This window comes from Rutilus rutilus (assembly GCF_951802725.1).
Source record: "Rutilus rutilus genome assembly, chromosome: 10".
NCBI lineage: Eukaryota > Metazoa > Chordata > Actinopteri > Cypriniformes > Leuciscidae > Rutilus > Rutilus rutilus.
Window position 1 is genome coordinate 30,891,142 of NC_140215.1, and position 20,369 is coordinate 30,911,510.

Here is a 20,369-nt window from a genome sequence, read left to right on the forward strand (position 1 = left end):
ATGTTCCCACTGCTAGTGATAAGTCCACGTCTTTTCCACAGGGCAAGGTAGTCATGGACCACGCCAAAAGCATAACGACTATCTGTGTAGATGTTAACTCGATCTCCTTCTGATAGTTCAAGAGCTTCCATAAGCACCATGAGCTCATCTAATTGTGCTGAAAATTGCCCAAGAAAGAGCTCCTTTCTTCACAACAGTTCCATCAGCTTCCACTAGAGCCCATCCAGTATGTCGCTTTCCATCAACATAGTAACTGGATCCATCGACCCATAACTCTTTGTCTGGATTTTTAAGAGGGATTGGATTAACAGGACCAAGACTTTCTTCTTCTACTTGTTTTTCACACTAGTGTGGTATTCCCTCATGAGGTTCCAGCATCATTGTTGCAGGGTTAAGGGATATGTCTCTGATGATTTCCACTCTCAAATCCTTGTTCAACAAAGTTGCTTCCCATTTTGCTCTCCTCGCGTCAGTGATAGTCTTGATGTTTGGTGTTGTTCAACAACGTCACTATACTGTGTGGAGTGTGCAGTATGATAGTTTGTGCTCCTATCAGATTTTCCACAGCATTCACTGCCCATGTGGCACCATCGAGAGTTTGTATACATCGTGGTTGACCAATCATAGTGACAGGAATCGTTGTGGAAAAGTATCCAACTGTACCAATCACCTGGTTTTTGACACAGTACTGCTGAGTAGGTCTCATCTCCTACCCTGGTCCACAAATGAAATTTCAACCATCCATCAGGAAGATCCAAGGCTGGGGCTGAGGTCAGTTTCTCTTTCATAGAAGTAAATGCTTCCTCAGCTTCCGGTGTCCAGTTTATCTGTTCCACTCCAGGCTTTCCTCCTTTGTACAGGTCTATGAGAGGGCCAGTGATGCTGGCAAAATCAGGTACATACTGACGACAATAATTATAAAGTCCCATCACCTTCCATATTCCTGTAACTGTTAGAGGTTTTGGAAGTTGCCTTAATGCCTCTACGCGCTCTGTTGTCATTCTCCTTCCCTCGACAGATATTTCTTGCCCCAAGTAGATAACCTTGGTTTTGGCCATGCAGCTGTGCTTTGTCGGGGTTGACTTTGAATCCTCCTTTCCTAAGGGCTTGTTGGACAACATTCAGAGCAAATATGTGGCTGTTTTCGTCTGGGCTTGCAATCAACAAGTCATCAACATATTGGAGGCAAACACTTCCTGAACTTTCAATTTCCACTTTTTGCTCAGTTAAGAACTCCAAAGCTCTATGAAATACCACAGGAGAAAGATTAAAACCTTGTGCGAGTCTGTTCCAAACATACTGTTTTGCGCCCACTGTGAAGGTCAATTTCTCTCGAGATCTTTCGTCAATAGGTATAGGCCAGAATGCCAACAGTACATCTAGTACCATAAAAATTCTTGCATTTCCTGGAATATCATTCAGAATGGTGGCAGGATTGGCCACAATAGGAGGCAGATTTGGTGTTACACTGTTAAGTCTTGTGTAATCAATGGTTAATCTCCATGAGTTATCCGATTTCTTGACAGGCCAGACAGGACTATTGGTGGTAGATGAAGTTTGTCTGATGATCCCTTCAGCTTCCAAGTCTGCCACTATCTCTTCCACGGCTTGTCTTGCTTCAGGTCGGATGGGGTATTGTTTATGAGGGGCATGTATCGGTCCCTCAATAACAACAGGGTCAATGTTGGCTTTGCCACAATCCAATTTGTGTTTAGCCCAAACATCTGGATATAAACTGCACAGAAGACCGAACACACCGTCTTTTCCCCAGTCTCTGATGATTGGTTTTGCTGCACCAACAGAACTTATATTACATGTGCGATCTTCGTGTGGTAAAGATTAATGTGGAGTCTGGTGTTTCGATTAGTTACGATTAGTTCCTAATTAGAAACACAATCTAAATGTAATCATCATTCGAAATTTGAGTCAGATTAAGCGCGGAATAAAGTAAAAGTGAAACTAAAATCTAAAAAGTAAGTGAACTTCACCGGAGCGCTGAAAAGATATACACACATTATACCTTTGCCCATGCCGTTGGAATCCGCTGTTGGACCAACAGGTGGTCCTTACAAAATCATAAAAATTATGCATTTTTATCAAACTAAGTGTTGATAACCACCAGGAGAGCAGTGATGTGTGAATTGAGTTTGGTGGCAATACAGTGAAGTTACTGAATATTTTTCATAATATAAAATGTCCCTTCAGACTTGTCTTTTAGCCGCCTGCTCATAGAGACCAATTTATATTATAAAGCTCTTTTTGAAGAAAATTGGGTTGTAGCTCACTGTCTATGTTACTATGATTGGAAATAGGTTTCATTTGTGTTTATGTTTAGCTCACAAGTCACTGATCCAAGAATTTCGAATATTTGAATATATTGCCAACTTTACTGAACTCCTTGAACTAAGCACTGACCGCATTCAAGTCCAAGTTCAAACTCTATGAACCACTCCATTGTTAACATACGGAGCTGTCTGAAACACTGTCAGCGGGACATTAAACATGAACTGTTGGTCCAAGGTCACAACAGGTTTTGCGAGAGAACGCAAAAGTCTTGCGAGGGAACGCAAATATCTTTTCTAGAGAACTCAAAGTTTCACGGGGGAATGCAAAAGATTTGATTTTTTTTCCTCTCCCATCCCAAATTTCTTCCACCACCATGTGTCCTCCGTATTATAAAGTGTTACCTTGTAAAGTTTTACTGGTAACACTTTATAATAAGTATACAGAGATAAATTATTTATAAATCACTTGCAAACTATATAGTTATTCATAGTTCATAGTTAATATATTAATAGATTATATACAAACAGTGAGTTCTTCATTTATATCACTGTAATTAACAAACTATTGTTTAATTAGCCCATATATAAAGAGTTAGATAATGCTTTGTTAACAACTTATTAACCGTAACTTCTCACTTTAGATTAGGTCATGGAAAATGTCATTAATTAAGTGCTTTAAACCAACCTTTATTGGACATTAATTACATTAGTATTAAGAGTTCCTTAAAATGTTTACAAATACATTAAGCCTATCTCCAAAGCTAAACATAACCACTTAAAAAATAACATAATGCTGTCAATATGAAATGCATACAAGTACTCATTTTGTTAAAAATACATCAGTTATGATTTAGGGGTAGGTTTAGGGGATAGAATTGACAGTTTGTACAGTATAAAAATCATTATTTCTATGGAAAGTCCCTATAAAACATGGTAACCAAGTGTGTGTGTGTCTGTGTGTGTGCTTGTGTATGTGCTTATTGTATTTGTAAACATTTTAATACTAATGTAATTAATGTCCAATAAAGACCAGATTAAAGCACATAATTTATTATGTTTTTTTTTTCGATTTTACGTGATCCAATCTAAAGTGAGAACTATTTATGGAAAATAAGTTGTTAACAAAGCGTTATCTAGGCCTAAGTCTTTACAGATGAGCTAATTAAACAATATCACTTTGTTAATTACAGAGACAATGAATGAAGAATGAAGAACTCACTATTTGTAAATAGTCAATTATTGTATTAACTACAGGTTATAAACTATTAATTAACTATAAACTAATAGTTTGCAGTTATATTTATAAGTGCTATGTTACTGTATACTTATTACTGTCATGGAACGGAAGAGTACAGACAAGGTAAAATCCAAATAAAGTTTATTAAAGTATTGGAAGGGAAGCAGACAGGTAAGTAACTGGAGAGAAGATAGTTGACGTGAAACTGGCTGTGAAATGACAGTTCTTATTTCTTGCAGGCAGATTGAAGAAGTGACTGCCACCCCTCTAGATACACCCCTGCTGTAATGCATTCAAGACCTGCCTGTATCTACCTGTGCGTTTTCTGAAAAATAATTTAACTTTTGAACAGGGTTTTTAACTTGCGCCAGGACATCAATAGACTCTATGCATGGTCGCTTCCAAATTTATGGTGCATATCCACAGCATGGTACGGCTCACTTTTGGGGGGTTTTCCACTGTGTACAGTTATGCTTTTTTTTTTAGTACCACCTCAGTTGAGGTTCCAAGCGAGCCGTACTGATACTAAATTGTGATGTGTAAACACTGCAGATCACTGATTGGTCAGAGAGAATCAGCAGCATCTATAACGATCAGTCTTTAATCCCACCCACTTTGAAGCGGTACTAAACTGCAGTGGAAAAGCAAACCGATCCGAAGTAAAGCAAGCCGAGCCAAGCCGTACTGAGCCATACCATGCAGTGGAAAAGCGTCATTAGTCTCAGTTGTTCCGCAGCTTCCGGCGCAGCGGCGGAAGCGATTTTTTTGCCTATACTGTTTCAATGAGTGCTGTCGGCATGGTTTTTACACTGCTGCTTGCAAGATCTTCCACGGATTATGGTGAACGATGTCAATCAAATTTTGGGGTTGGCAAAACATTTTCTGATATCAGCTGGATCAGGTGACAGGAGAGATCAGCGTGAGGGCGAGTCAGAGAAGCCACATAAGAATAGGCAGGCAAAACTAGAAAACTGAGGGATGAATACATACATACTTAAAAATTAAGCTTCTATATATTCATAGAAATGCAGGCATGACGAGTCTATTCAGTAGAAAAGTTCATTCATTTATTATTTTGTCATTGTTTAATTATGTTTAGAGATTGTGTTAAAGGACTACAACTCTGTCATTCTGTCCCAGTGTAGCTGTTCCTTTGTTGCTGGCACAGCACTGTGTAACCTCACTACTGCACTACTGTACCAGACAGTACACTCTAAGCTTAGCTGGCACAAACCCAGAACAATGGTAAGTTTAAGTGAATTTTCCACGAATTTTAAGAAATAAATGATTAATGGTTACCCCAGTGATTTCCAATCATGTTCCCCGAGACACATAAAGAGTTCATGTTTTAAATTTAACTCAATAAGCCAATAAGCTGGTTACTAGACCAATACCTAAAATGGGGGTGTTAGATAAGTGAGATGTCCAAGACATGTACTGTTGGTATAAGAAAAGGGTTGGCTAACACTGGCTCATCCAATTACATATTTAATGTAGTATAATAATATGGGAGTTTTCACCATGTGGACAAAGACATGTCATTTACTGACCCTCATGTTGTTCCAAACTTATCTGACTTCTGTAGAACGCAATAGATGTTAGGCAGAATGATAGGCTCAGACACTAGTCACTTTCATTATATCTTTTTTCCATACACTAAAGATAATGGGACTAAGTCTGTCTTTCTGCCTAACATCTCCTTTTGTACGGGTCTGGAATGACATGAGGGTGACAAATCAATATACAAGACTGAACCACATAGATGTGAAATATAAAGGCTATCATGATCATTTTGCCAACAATGAACCATGGATTTGTTTACTTTATAATACATTTTATTTTTAACTTAAACAAATACAACATATAACATTCAAAACTCATCGGCTTAGACTGCATTTGAAGAAAAATAAACACAACAGTATTCATTGTCCCTCATGCATTCCAGCCACGGGTAGTCATTTTCCCATTCAATTCTATAATTTTGTGCTCTTTTCTTTTTCGCCGGCTGCTCGGAGGTAGTCATTTTTACATTTCCCCCTGTTGTCACTTGTCGTCATCGTTGCTACGATACGTGACTCACAATGACTGAAACGACCAATTAAAAGGGCATTCTCTGATGATGTTCCAAGATGTTAAAAACGCTACGCTGATCATAGACAAACAGAGGGAGAAATTAGTATCTACCGCGCCGTCGTTTTTTTTCTTCTTGTCTTCGTTCATAGTCTGACATATATTAGAAGCTATGTGTCTGTCATGGATTTGCACTGAATTGATTCTCAAAAATACGTAACAAAGTGCGTTCCGTATCAGTTCAATACGGAACAAGACTTTTATGTGTCAAATACGTCCCAAATAGAGGCCACTATCAGCACGATACTGGAACACAGAGCACCTGTCAACCCTCCCGTTTTTCCCGGGATTCTCCCGTATTTTACCTTGCTATCCCGCTATCATCCTGTTTAAATATTTTCCTGTATTTCTCCCGTATTTTTAATCTTTCTATAAAAAATGTAAAAAACAAACAAAAAATCCCACTGGGCGCAAACCAGTTAAGTGAAAATCCCACCCTGCAGCTAATTTCATTGGTATCAATTTTATTTCAATTTCAATCAGTACTGTGATTCACATGACCAATAAAATCTTTAGAATCGGCTATAGATTCTTAGCCCAATCTCCTTTAAAAATGTCAGCCGATTTAAAGTCAATTATTGAATAAAATTATGCAAAGCAGGCTCAGACCCTTCTGTTACGGGGCAATGAACTGGATTTAAAAGGCACACCGCTAGATGAAAGTCAAACGTACTCACAGTGTGACCGGATAGCAGCCCTGCTATCCAGTCCAACGTATGCACGGCAGAAGAACCAAGTCAGTTATCACTCGTCTCCTCAGCACTCACGGTAGTCTCTCGCAGCCGGTCATCAACCTGTCTCACACGCCGCTACTCCAACAGTGCTTCGCGAATCATCGACTCTGTGTTTACTCGTCTACAGTGCGCTGCACTCACTCATAGCCATAAGCCGTCTCACCACAAGTGCAACACTCACTTCCCGATCATAGACAGTATAAGAAATGGACACAGCGACCCCATAGACTTCAATGGAGTAAAGTGAAGTAAATTAGAAGCACTCACTTCCTGATGGCTGAGCGTACTGCGCAGCCTCAAACTGAGCTTGACTACGTAGATGTGACGTGAGCAACCTGTCTGACAGTTTTAAGTCTTCTAGTAGCTGTGCCAAAAGAAATCTGAATCATTCCCTTCCGAATCGTGCAGAGATGGTAGGAGTTGTCCATGAGCTAGGAGCAGGAGCAACTTTATGACTCTCTATGGGCTTCTCCCTTGACTTTATCAGACTTTATGCCTCCACGTCCCCCCAATTGCCTGCGAGCTTCTCCTCCTGTCTATACGGTAATTTCTCTACTGTGCGACAGAGAGTTGCGTGGTTATGATGCAATCGTTTGCCTATTTTTATAAAAACTGCTTCTACGGGGCCATAACGTAAGATACAAGGTAATGGAGCCTTTTATACATTGTCGTGTTTCTTGAGAAATAAGCAATGGATAAATAGAGTCTTTAAACGCCTCAGATGTAAAGTTATTCACTGTCAAAGTGACGCCAAAATGAATGGGAGTCAGTGGAATGCTAACAGCAGGTGGTGGCTTGCTAACCAATGGCGGCCCCCAGGGAAGGTACGCTTTCCGGGTGCTGGATTACCCCCTTGTTCCCGATGCAGGCGCAAACGTGATTCCTCTCGCTCTCGCTCTTGCTATGTTGACTTCCAGTTATGAATGCACAGTGCTGCCACCACGTGTCCCAGTCACAGTTGTTGCACTTTTAAAGGGGAACATATTCACCGGTCTACCCCAAAGTCCATCACTTACACACTAAAAACTCCTGGGTTATTTCTTCAACCCATTTTCTGGGTTATTTGTGTTGGGTTAAAGTTATGGGTTATTTTTTCAGAGAGTAACCATTTTCTGGGTTATAGGGCTAATATGTTGACCCAACTCCTGGATTGTTTGGGTTTCTGGGTTATTTTTTGAGAGTAACCCATGTTCTGGGTTATAGGGTTGGTTGGCTTTCTTTCTCTCTCTCTCTCTCGGGCCCGCCCGGAATTTCTCACAACAGTCGTTTGAAATAACCGTCTCTTCGCGCTTGATCTGTTTTTGGCTGTGCTTCTTCGGTGCAACTTCATCTATATTCAAGGTAAGAGAGTATTTTCAGTGTTGTTGTAATGTAAACTTTTCTGTGTCCATGTCCCCGTTGCTAGTTTAGCACCATTTGCAAAAAAAATTACCATGGCTTAGTTGCTACGTTGAGACTAGCGTTAGCCGTGGTAATTCTGTGGTTGGCATGAAGCCGCGGCTATCGCGACAACATCTAGGACAACATCTAGGACAACTCAAGGTATCGCACACCGGACGCTCACTTTCTCAGTTTATGGGCAGCAATATCGTTATGTTTAAGGACATTATGAAATTAAGATAATGTCTGTACTATGTTCTGATTGTACTGTACAATTAAATACAAACGTTGCTAAGTCTGCAGTCATAACAGTTTACCTCAGATCGTCCGTTAACTGAATGAATTGAGAATCTCACCTATAAATCCGATAACATCAGCAATTTTCATTCAATCAGCTCATTTCTGTGAATGAATGTAAAACTAAATGTATATTGCAGCACATGGTAAGGTCAATATATACATCAATGACGATTTGAGACAAATATAATGTCAATTTAATATAAAATTATGTAAATGGCGCAGCAGGATTTTGAACACGGTCCTGAGCCCTAACATATTATACAGTGCTCTACTGGCTGAAGTAGTGAGAGTTAAAGAAGCGGGTCAAGTCTTCGAATTGTTGCTAACCTCTATATTGCTATGTTTTTCTCCAGGTCATTTTGAATGGACAGCTTTGTCGCTGATAAGCTAACTGAGTGGTGGCTGTCTGAGCTGAGGTGAGCATTTTACTCTTACTGCCCTTATATCATCTCTCTATACCTAAACATTTTTCTTTAATAAGGCTTAAATGTGTCAGTGCAAGATTTTGTGAAAGTCACAACTTCTTCGACAGTGGGGTATGCATATCTATATAACCCTAAAAGATACTTGTGCCTTGTCTTTAAGCTGTTATGCATAAGAATGGGCCAGATATTCACCTTTGCATTAATGTCATTACACTTGTTAATGAAAGAAAAGATGGACAGTATAGACTGTCATTCACACAAAATGGGTAATGCTGCAAAATAACCACATTAGTTAACTGGCAATTTGGGCCACGTAAAAAAAAAAGCCAAAGCATTCCCTTAAAAGTGATTATTTGTTAGCTTGATAATGAAAAAGTGTCTGGTGAGTGGTTCACAATTGTCTTGACTTGTTAACAATACTCATGTTGTCTTGTTTTCTGTCTTTCAGATGAAGACATAGATGAGGAGGCATTCCTTCTCTTTGATGAGGACACTATCAAAAATCTTGTCCCCAAAGTTTTTTGTTTTTTTGAGGCTCTTCAGAGAATTGTTGTTTATTTTTTTATTTCTAATATTGTTATTACAGTGTGACCTAAAATAAATAGGAAAATAAACATGTCCAAGTGTGTGTTTTTTCATATAGATTTTAATTGAATGCAATAAAAATGTAAAAGTGCTTGAAGTGTGTAATATAATGTAAAACAAAGTTTTATTTTCTGAAATAAGGCATACTGGGATAGTAACCCAAGTTAGGTTATTTTTGACCCAACTCCTGGGATAAAAAAGGATCAACTAATTTTTGGGTTATTTCTACCCATATGTTGGATTTTTTAAACCCAACATTTGGGTCAGGTATTTAACCCAGAATTTGGGTCAAAAAAGAATAACCCAATTTTCTGGGTTGAAATAACCCATAAATTAGTTGGTCCCTTTTTAACCCAGGAGTTGGGTCAAAATAACCCATTATGGGTTCTTTTTAACCCAGGAGTTTTTAGTGTGTATTAGTTAATTGATTTATAGGAAATAGTGGCATGGCTTGAGAAGACTGCTTGCAAACAAAAGAAACAACAAACCACACAAAAGGAAACAGCAATTCACACAAAAGAAAACACAGCAATTAACTGGGAACATGCATGCGCATATATATATACTGTATATATATGTATATACACTCACCTAAAGGATTATTAGGAACACCTGTTCAATTTCTCATTAATGCAATTATCTAATCAACCAATCACATGGCAGTTGCTTCAATGCATTTAGGGGTGTGGTCCTGGTCAAGACAATCTCCTGAACTCCAAACTGAATGTCAGAATGGGAAAGAAAGGTGATTTAAGCAATTTTGAGCATAGCATGGTTGTTGGTGCCAGACGGGCCGGTCTGAGTATTTCACAATCTGCTCAGTTACTGGGATTTTCATGCACAACCATTTCTAGGGTTTACAAAGAATGGTGTGAAAAGGGAAAAACATCCAGTATGCGGCAGTCCTATGGGCGAAAATGCCTTTTGATGCTAGAGGTCAGAGGAGAATGGGCCGACTGATTCAAGCTGATAGAAGAGAAACTTTGACTGAAATAACCACTCGTTACAACCGAGGTATGCAGCAAAGCATTTGTGAAGCCACAACACGCACAACCTTGAGGCGGATGGGCTACAACAGCAGAAGACCCCACCGGGTACCACTCATCTCCACTACAAATAGGAAAAAGAGGCTACAATTTGCACGAGCTCACCAAAATTGGACAGTTGAAGACTGGAAAAATGTTGCCTGGTCTGATGAGTCTCGATTTCTGTTGAGACATTCAGATGGTAGAGTCAGAATTTGGCGTAAACAGAATGAGAACATGGATCCGTCATGCCTTGTTACCACTGTGCAGGCTGGTGGTGTAATGGTGTGGGGGATGTTTTCTTGGCACACTTTAGGCCCCTTAGTGCCAATTGGGCATCGTTTAAATGCCACGGCCTACCTGAGCATTGTTTCTGACCATGTCCATCCCTTTATGACCACCATGTACCCATCCTCTGATGGCTACTTCCAGCAGGATAATGCACCATGTCACAAAGCTCGAATCATTTCAAATTGGTTTCTTGAACATGACAATGAGTTCACTATACTAAAATGGCCGGTGGAACGGGAGCTTTGTGCCCTGGATGTGCATCCGACAAATCTCCATCAACTGCAAGATGCTATCCTATCAATATGGGCCAACATTTCTAGAGAATGCTTTCAGCACCTTGTTGAATCAATGCCACGTAGAATTAAGGCAGTTCTGAAGGCGAAAGGGGGTCAAACACAGTATTAGTATGGTGTTCCTAATAATCCTTTAGGTGAGTGTATATATATATATATATATATATATATATATATATACAGTGGGTACAGAAAGTATTCAGACCCCCTTAAATTTTTCACTCTTTGTTATATTGCAGCCATTTGCTAAAATCATTTAAGTTAATTTTTTTTCCTCATTATTGTACACACAGCACCCCCATATTGACAGAAAAACACAGAATTGTTGACATTTTTGCACATTTATTAAAAAAGAAAAACTGAAATATCACATGGTCCTAAGTATTCAGACCCTTTGCTCAGTATTTAGCAGAAGCACCCTTTTGATCTAATACAGCCATGAGTCTTTTTGGGAAAGATGCAACAAGTTTTTCACACCTGGATTTGGGTATCCTCTGCCATTCCTCCTTGCAGATCCTCTCCAGTTCTGTCAGGTTGGATGGTAAACGTTGGTGGACAGCCATTTTCAGGTCTCTCCAGAGATGCTCAATTGGGTTTAAGTCAGGGCTCTGGCTGGGCCATTCAAGAACAGTCACGAAGTTGTTGTGAAGCCACTCCTTCGTTATTGTAGCTGTGTGCTTAGGGTCATTGTCTTGTTGGAAGGTGAACCTTCAGCCCAGTCTGAGGTCCAGAGCACTCTGGAGAAGGTTTTCGTCCAGGATATCCCTGTACTTGGCCGCATTCATCTTTCCCTCGATTGCAACCAGTCGTCCTGTCCCTGCAGCTGAAAAACACCCCCACAGCATGATGCTGCCACCACCATGCTTCACTGTTGAGACTGTATTGGAAAGGTGATGAGCAGTGCCTGGTTTTCTCCACACATACTGCTTAGAATTAAGGCCAAAAAGTTCTATCTTGGTCTCATCAGACCAGAGAATCTTATTTATCACCATCTTGGAGTCCTTCAGGTGTGCTTTCATGTGTCTTGCACTGAGGAGAGGCTTCTGTCGGGCCACTCTGCCATAAAGTCCAGACTGGTGGATGGCTGCAGTGATGGTTGACTTACTACAACTTTCTCCCATCTCCCGACTGCATCTCTGGAGCTCAGCCACAGTGATCTTTGGGTTCTTCTTTACCTCTCTCACCAAGGCTCTTCTCCCCCGATAGCTCAGTTTGGCCGGACGGCCAGCTCTCGGAAGGGTTCTGGTCGTCCCAAACGTCTTCCATTTAAAGATTATGGAGGCCACTATGCTCTTAGGAACCTTAAGTGCAGCAGAATTTTTTTTGTAACCTTGGCCAGATCTGTGCCTTGCCACAGTTCTGTCTCTGAGCTCTTCAGGCAGTTCCTTTGACCTCATGATTCTCATTTGCTCTGACATGCACTGTGAGCTGTAAGGTCTTATATAGACAGGTGTGTGGCTTTCCTAATCAAGTCCAATCAGTATAATCAAACACAGCTGGACTCAAATGAAGGTGTAGAACCATCTCAAGGATGATCAGAAGAAATGGACAGCACCTGAGTTAAATATATGAGTGTCACAGCAACGGGTCTGAATACTTAGGACCATGTGATATTTCAGTTTTTCTTTTTTAATAAATGTCAACAATTCTGTGTTTTTCTGTCAATGTGGGGTGCTGTGTGTACAATAATGAGGAAAAAAAATGAACTTAAATGATTTTAGCAAATGGCTGCAATATAACAAAGAGTGAAAAATGTAAGGGGGTCTGAATACTTTCCGTACCCACTGTAATTGTTGAAATATTTCTTTAAACAAACAAGGAATGTTGTGATAAGACCAGAGAGCCACAGTGTTACACTTTTTATAAAAAATAACCCATGAGTGAGTTTTATTTGACTCTTTATATAAAGATGTGTTAAAGGACAAGTTCGGTATTTTACACTTAAAGCCCTGTTTTCAGATCGTTTCTGATGAAATAGAACGTTTAAGATTGAAATTTGGACACATGCTGCTGGCCCGAGAATTTTCGGTTTCTGTGGTAGCACCCCCCCACCTCCACAATGGCTGCATAGGTGCACTGGAACAATCCTTCCTAAAACGCATTAAACTTTCGTTTACAAAGACGTGAAACTCACCGAGTGGTCAGGGGTGTTCACTGATATGCTCACACAAAAATCGCTGCAAAAGATTCTATTTCATCAGAAACAATCTGAAAACAGGGCTTTAAGTGTAAAATACCGAACTTGTCCTTTAAGAGGAAATATTTTAACATAAAAAAAAAACATAAAAAAAAAACACATACCCATCACTTTTATCTGTGAATTTCCCTCTCATTTTGAATGTGTGCTCTGACCGAATGTTACCTTTTGCCGTTAACCCTAAAACATCCTGACTGATGACTAAACTATGTAGTTCTGCCTCAGTAAACTGCAGATATGACAGTTTCAGTCTAACTGTTAAACAGTTGTGTGTGTATTTTTGTGTGAATGTGTTGTTTTGTCTGTGTTTAGACCCTTGGCTTCTTTTAGTGTGCATTGGAAAATATATATTTGTGGTTTGGTCTAACATTTCCCTGAATCAACAAGCCTTTTCAGATAATGCATGAATGGTGTCACATATCTGAAGATCAGATGAAGGTTCTTGAGATGAGAGTGCAAGATGAAATTTCCACATTACTGAAATCAGTTTAGAGTGACTACCCAACTCAATTCTTCAAAAAATGAGAGATTTAGATTACAATTCTATGTAACTATCGCAAGTATCAAAGATATGCATGACAGTGGTTCATTTGGTAATCAATTGACAGCTTCCAGTTAATCTAATGCTTATACTGGATTGCCACAATGCTAGTGGTTTGTGGGTGTTTGCTAGGGTGTTTTTGGATGGATGCTATGCTATAGCAGATTAAGACTTTTGAAAAATATTGATTCCTATTTTTTTCCCCCAGTTGGTACAAGCTTTAGTTACAGCATTGTTAAAGGTAGGGTAGGTAATCCTGTTCAGAAACACTTTTTTTATACTGGGTGAAATGGTCCTTCCATCCTGATAGTAGTCAATACATTATGTGTTTAGAAAAAGGAATGAAAAAAATCAGACCTCTAGCAGCTGCAGGACATTAAAAACTCTGACCAATCACTGCCATTCGGTGCGAATGTAAAGAACCAATCAGATGCCTTCATGTCTCGTGCCCGAGCCCCACTGCGCGCGCTGCCCTGCGTGCATTCATCACATGTCACCGTTCCGGAAATATTCAGCTCAAAGCACCTGCATATGCAGTCAGCGAAGGCAAACAAGGCAAAAACTACTTCCTCGGACCCTGCCCGCACTCTTGAACGACCTCCTCTGCTTCGCCCTCAACCCCGGACCTGTCCTCGAACCGACGATGCGGTACTTGTCTCCGGACTCGGAGTGTATGTTAGTCTTCATTAGAGTCAACAATGTTTTCATCATGGAAACTCTTACATGCAAAACACCGTATATGTTATGAATCTTACACGAAATTCACCTTCATCACAGTGTAACTGATGGTAATGGAAAAACGTGTATCAATGCAACCTGTTTTTAGTTTTGCCTTATAAATATAGCTCGTTACCGAATGAAACTTTACCATTATCGATATGCTAGCTTGATAGTGAGTACTAAAAGAAATCTTATTTGTTTATATTCATAGTGATAAAGTTAGGTATTTTATTACATGTGATTCTGACATGATGTCACTGTATGTACTGCGCTCCTTCCTCTCCACTCGTCTCAGGTAATAAATGCGTCTTCCAGCTGAGCCTGAGCGTTTGGCGTCGCGCGTTCATGTGTTTTGGGGGCGTGGCTTTGGAAGGAGCTCAGAAGGGAGGGGGTGGGAGTGAATGGAAATAATGAGTTGTGTTTATTGCAGATTAAAAGGTCTACAGTCACTCGATTTTTATATTTTCTTTTTCAGAGTACTTACATTTTAATTATGTATTGGTATATAAAGACAGTTTAAACAAATTTGGAATGTTTTTTTTTAGAAAAAAGATTACCTACCCTACCTTTAAGTGGCTATGGCATTGCTAGGTGGTTGCTAGGGATTTCTGTATAGTTACTAGTTGCTTACTGGCCAAAATCAAAAGGGCCTACATCCAAGTCTGTATGATATTTTAGTCCCTACATATTTGGTCCCAAATCATCAACAGCAGACTGTTTGTACATTCCACAGAGCTTTCGGACCTCAGGAGTCCTTGGCTCATGTGATGACGCCCAGATCAGTCTGATTTGTGCAGAGGCACAAAACATTTTTTACTCCTTCATATCTCATATGATGTTTGGAGATGCGAGAGGCTCTCTTCATCTGCTCCATTGTGTATTGAATTACCTTGACAACTGTCTGTTTCTAGCATAGTCTGAGGATATGGTGCGTCAACATTGAGATGTTGTCTGCTGAAGTGAAGGCTTGAGAATCAATTATATTGTTCTAGTTCTTTTATTTATAAAGGATATATAAAAACAGCCTGAGGAATGACCAAAGTGTTGTACAAGTCAGATAAACACAACAGAAAACTAAATAACACATAATAAATAAGACCATCAACATCATTTAAAAGCTAAAGAAAACAAATGGGTTTTCAAGAGAGATTTAAAAAGTAATAGGGAGGGAGCAGCCCTAAGTTGTACTGGCAGGCTGTTCTACAACCTAGGTCCCACCACCGAAAAGGCTCTATCTCCTCTATGTTTCAGCCTTGTACAAGGAACCATGAGTAAATTTTGGTTACCCAATCGTAAGACTCTGGAAGGGCTATAAGGATGCAGCAGTTCAGATAGGTAGCTTGGTGCAAGGTTGTGTAGACATTTGTACACAAATAGGAGAGTTTTTAAATCAATCCTAATATGAACCAGAAGCCAATGAAGAGCTTGTAAAATAGAAGTGGCGTGATCATACTTACAACCATTCTTAAGAAATTTGGCTGCAGCATTTTGAACCAATTGTAGCTGGGACTTTGAGATGCCACAGTACAAAGAATTGCAATAGTCCAATCGACATGTAATTAATGTATTGCTATCTCAAGGGACTTTCCAGGCAGAACATTTTTACATTAATTTTAGAAAGGAGACGGAGCTTGAAGAAGCTAGAGGCAACAACAGAGGATATATGTATATCTAGAGTTAGCCGACTGTCAAAAAGGACACCAAGGTTCCATACAGACCCTGAATTAAAAGGTAACAGACTTTCTAAAATAGAGTTATTAAACTTAAAATTGTCAGATGGGTCAAAGACTATAACCTCAGTCTTTGAGTCATTTAGGGTTAAAAAGTTACTAGCCAGCCAAAGCTTTACCTCATCAAGATATGCATATAAAGATTGAATTGCAGAAGGGTCATTTCTTTTTAGAGGCAGATAGATCTGGGTGTCATCCGCATGAAAATTGAAGGATACACCATGCCTTTTCAGAATCAAACCTAAAGGAAGCATGTAGAGAGAGAAAAGCAAAGGTGCCAATATAGAGCCCTGAGGGAGTCCAGATACAAGAGGAGCAGCAGAGGAGATAAAATTGCCAATCCTGACAGAAAAATATCTCTCAGTTAAATACAATTTAAACCAATTCAAGACTGAACCTTTTAACCCCACAGATTCTAATCTAGACAGGAGTGACAGGCAGTATCAAAAGCAGCAGTCAGATCCAAGAGCACTAAAATCACAGGGTCGCCTGCGTCGGTAGCAACTAAGATATCATTTAACACACTCAGCAGACTCAGTGCTATGACAATATTTAAAACCTGACTGAAAAGTTTCAGAAATATGGTTTGTATTTAGAAAAGATTGCAGTTGACACAACACAACTTTTTCTAATACCTTAAAAATAAAAGGAACCACAGAGATAGGTCGGTAGTTATTTAAAACAGACGTGTCTAGGGAAGGCTTCTTGAGCAAAGGAGTAACAGAGGCCAATTTCAGGGATACTGGAACACAGCCAGTTAATAGAGATTTGTTCAGTAGAGCAGAGGCCTGGCTACAGACTCAATTACCAATTTGAAATGCTGAGGATGTATTACATCATAAAAACAAAAAGAAGGTTTGAGAGAGACAATAATTTCAGTTAAAGATAATAAAGAAATAGGATCGAAGGCCTCCCAAGAGGCTGACGAATAGATATCAGCAGATGGGTCATTATAAGTGGTTATCACCTGGGGCCTACAGTAAGATTAGAGATTTTATCAATACAAAAGCTCAAGAAGCTTTCACATAGTGCAATTGAAGGATTTGGTATACTGTTAACAGATGGATTTAAGACAGCATTAATAACTGAAAACGAGGCCTTAGGCTTATGTTGGTTACTTAAAATTAGTACTTAGTAAAATTAGCCTTTGCAGCAGTCTGGTAAGCCCGAAGACAAGACTTAAGCATCTAAAGTGAAGTTTGAAGTCAGTCCTTTTTCCATTTTCGCTCTGCTTTCCTGCAAGCTTGTCTTAGTGAGCGGATATCTGCAGTTAGCCACCGGTCAGTTCTAGGTTTTGGTTTAAAAACTTTCAAAGGAGCAGTCACATTTAGGATATTCAACCAAGGATATTTAGGATATTTAGAAGCTCAAAATGTTGGTCGACATTCAGTTCAGAAAGCGACGATTCCAGTGAAAGCTGTGAGCTCAGTTCATTAAAAAGCAAATAAATATCCAATTGGAACTGAGAAGAATAAGCCAGAGAAAGCCTATCAGCATCGACAGAAAAAGAAAGTATATTTGGAAGTGACAATGAGAATAAAACTGGCTTATGGTCAGAGATAATTGTATCAGACATTTCAAGATCAGAAATTAAAAACCCATGTGTAAGCACTAGGTCCAGGTGTGACAATGTATATGAGTAGACTCATTTATCCATTGCATTAAGTTAAAGACTCAATGAGACTTAGAAACTCCTTTGAAAGGGAGTTAGATAGACAGCAGACATGGATATTAAAATCCCCAACTAATAAAAAGCGATCATAATTTGTAGTGATGTACCCCATTAGTTCAGTAAATTCAGTAATAAAATCTTTAACCATGTGTGGAGGGCGATACAACACAGCAATGGGGCCATTCCACTCAAGTTTTAGTTACTGGACTTCAAAGCTAGTGAAAGCCATTCCAGAAACCATCTGACAGCGAGTGAATAAAGTCTGTTTTAAGACTGTCAGAGAAGACCGCCTCTTCGACCATTTTGCCGGGGGAGAATTAAAGAACGAGCAGTCAAAATGTATTGTGCTGTTGTCAAGACAACAGATGGGGTTTCTCTGGATTGAATTTAATTCAATCACAATGCAGGTTCTACTGACACTACAGTCATTCCCTCCCCTCCATTTTCAATCACAGGAGGATGAGAGTCTGCACAGGCTCTGTTATTTGAGACAATTGAAGATTTAAGTGTGGTTTGATACTTTGTTTTTTTTTTTTTTTTTTTTGCAAAGTTTGCAGCTTCACTTGTAATGGTGTTAATTCACATTGTTTCTAGATTATTGTGCAGAGTGATTAGTAATTGAAAAAAATTGAAAAAAGCTGCAATGGCCATTTTTTTGGCCCTGACACAAAATAACGAGCTAACAGTGTTTTTTTTGTTTGTTTTTTTTGTGTTGATTCCCACCCTCATACGTACAATTTCGGTGCTCCAACACCCTCAAAACACCCCCAGAGGAACAGATTCAGTAGAGAATCCGGCCGCATGATAGAGAAAATCACATTGGGCTATTTTTGGGCTACTTTTGACTGGCCATTTGGCTACTTTTGTTGCGCAGCTTTTGGCCACTCTGCCAGCTAACATCATTTCACTAATCATACAATAAGCACATGGGAAAGTGTGAATAAGCATTAGTCCAGAGAAATAACTCTGTCATTCTGGTTGGATAAGGGCAGACTGATTGCTAGAACAGGAGGAAGAATTACTTCCAATCATTGTGTTTGGTTACCTCCAAAGAAAGATGTGCAGCCATCATCACTTTGCATCAAAATGGCCTCACATGCAAGGAAATTTCATCAAAGAATATTGCACCTGAAAAAAAAAAAAAAAAAAAAACTCATTTACAGGATCATAAAGAACTTCAAGAAGAGAGGTTCAGCTGCAGTGGAGGAGACTTCAGGACATCCCAGAGTGACCAGCAAGATCCAGGACAGTCTCTTTCTGAGGAGTAAGCAATGGAATTGTGTCACCACCAGTGCAGTTCTCCTCTGGCCTGGGGCTGGACGATATGGCCAAAATTTATATCACAATTTATTTCTTTGGGCGAAAAGATATAATTCCGATATCGATATGAACAATATCGCCTCAAAAAAACTACCAAGAACGCCCACAACGGATGTCTGTACCAACAAACTTCTGAAAAATGAATTTGCCAAGTCTATGAAACCTCCTCCTATGAAACTATATAATATTTAATCAAATAAAAAAGGTACAAATAAATTAATGTTCACCTTTTATTTGTATTTAGCCTTCATTCAAAGAATAAATGTGAAATCACTGTCAAATAAACAAGACTCTCAACTTATTAATATTAATATATTTAACTTTAAACTATAACATAGACATCATGCGTCATTACGCTATCTACGTCACTGCACATGAGCAGTCCTTTCAGTTTCGGTTTTCAATCCGATCAAGTGTTTACATGTTCTTTCGATCGAATTAGAAAAGGAATAAACCACCCCTTTCAATCCGATTGAAATTTCATTTGGATCGAGCTCAATCGGATCGATTAAGGTCTTGTCACGGATTCAACAACACCATCACTCCAGCCATCAGCACCAGATTACCACACTCCGCCCACTTGTTCTCAATCACCCGAGTTCTGATCATCTGATCCTGCACACCCTCATCAACACACCATATATAAACCTTCATTCCCTTCACCTCATTGTCTGGTCTCGTCTATGACAAGCTCTACAGACCCTACTTGTATACTCACCTGAGAGACTTACCTGAACCCAATCTGCCTTCAGTCATCTGTCTGTCATCATCTGTTCCGTGTATCCTGTTGTGTTCTCCTGTTCGTCTGCTCTTCCATCACCATCACAACCTTCACCTGCACAGAGAAACACCGTATCACCAGACAGCTAAGTTTACGTCAGATCACATTTGCCTGTTGACTCACCTGTGTCGCCTCCCCAGTTTATCTCTTCATCACTCCTGCAATAAAGCTTTATATTTACCACTTACCTCATCTGTTCTCCTCTGTTTATGACAGAAGACCAGACCAATAACATGCAGGAAGCCGCAGGCACGAGCGGGGATCCGTTTGCCGAACTAGTCCAGGCAGTTCAACAGTAACTTCTTCCATCAACACCCACTCCTTTGGCTGCTGCCTCTGCCGGTCCCATGGCCCGACCAGCGACATACACCGATGAGGCGGAGGATTGCAGTGGGTTCATCTTACAGTGCTCGCTCTACTTCGAGATGCAGCCGCATCTATTCACCTGTAGCAAATTAGCTCAAAATTATTATTAATAATTAATCATAACTTGTAATAATTAATTATGAATATGTGGATCAATTAATATAATTAATTTAATGTAGTAAGATTAAGGGCCCTATCTTGCACCCAGCGCAATTGACTTTGTACACGGACGCATGTATCATTCCTATTTTGCACCCGCGCAAAGCGGACTTTTCCCTCCACAGAAGCACGTCGGTTAACTAAGAAATACACTTGCGCTCCCGGGGGCGGTTCAGCGCAAAGAGGAGGCGTGTTCCG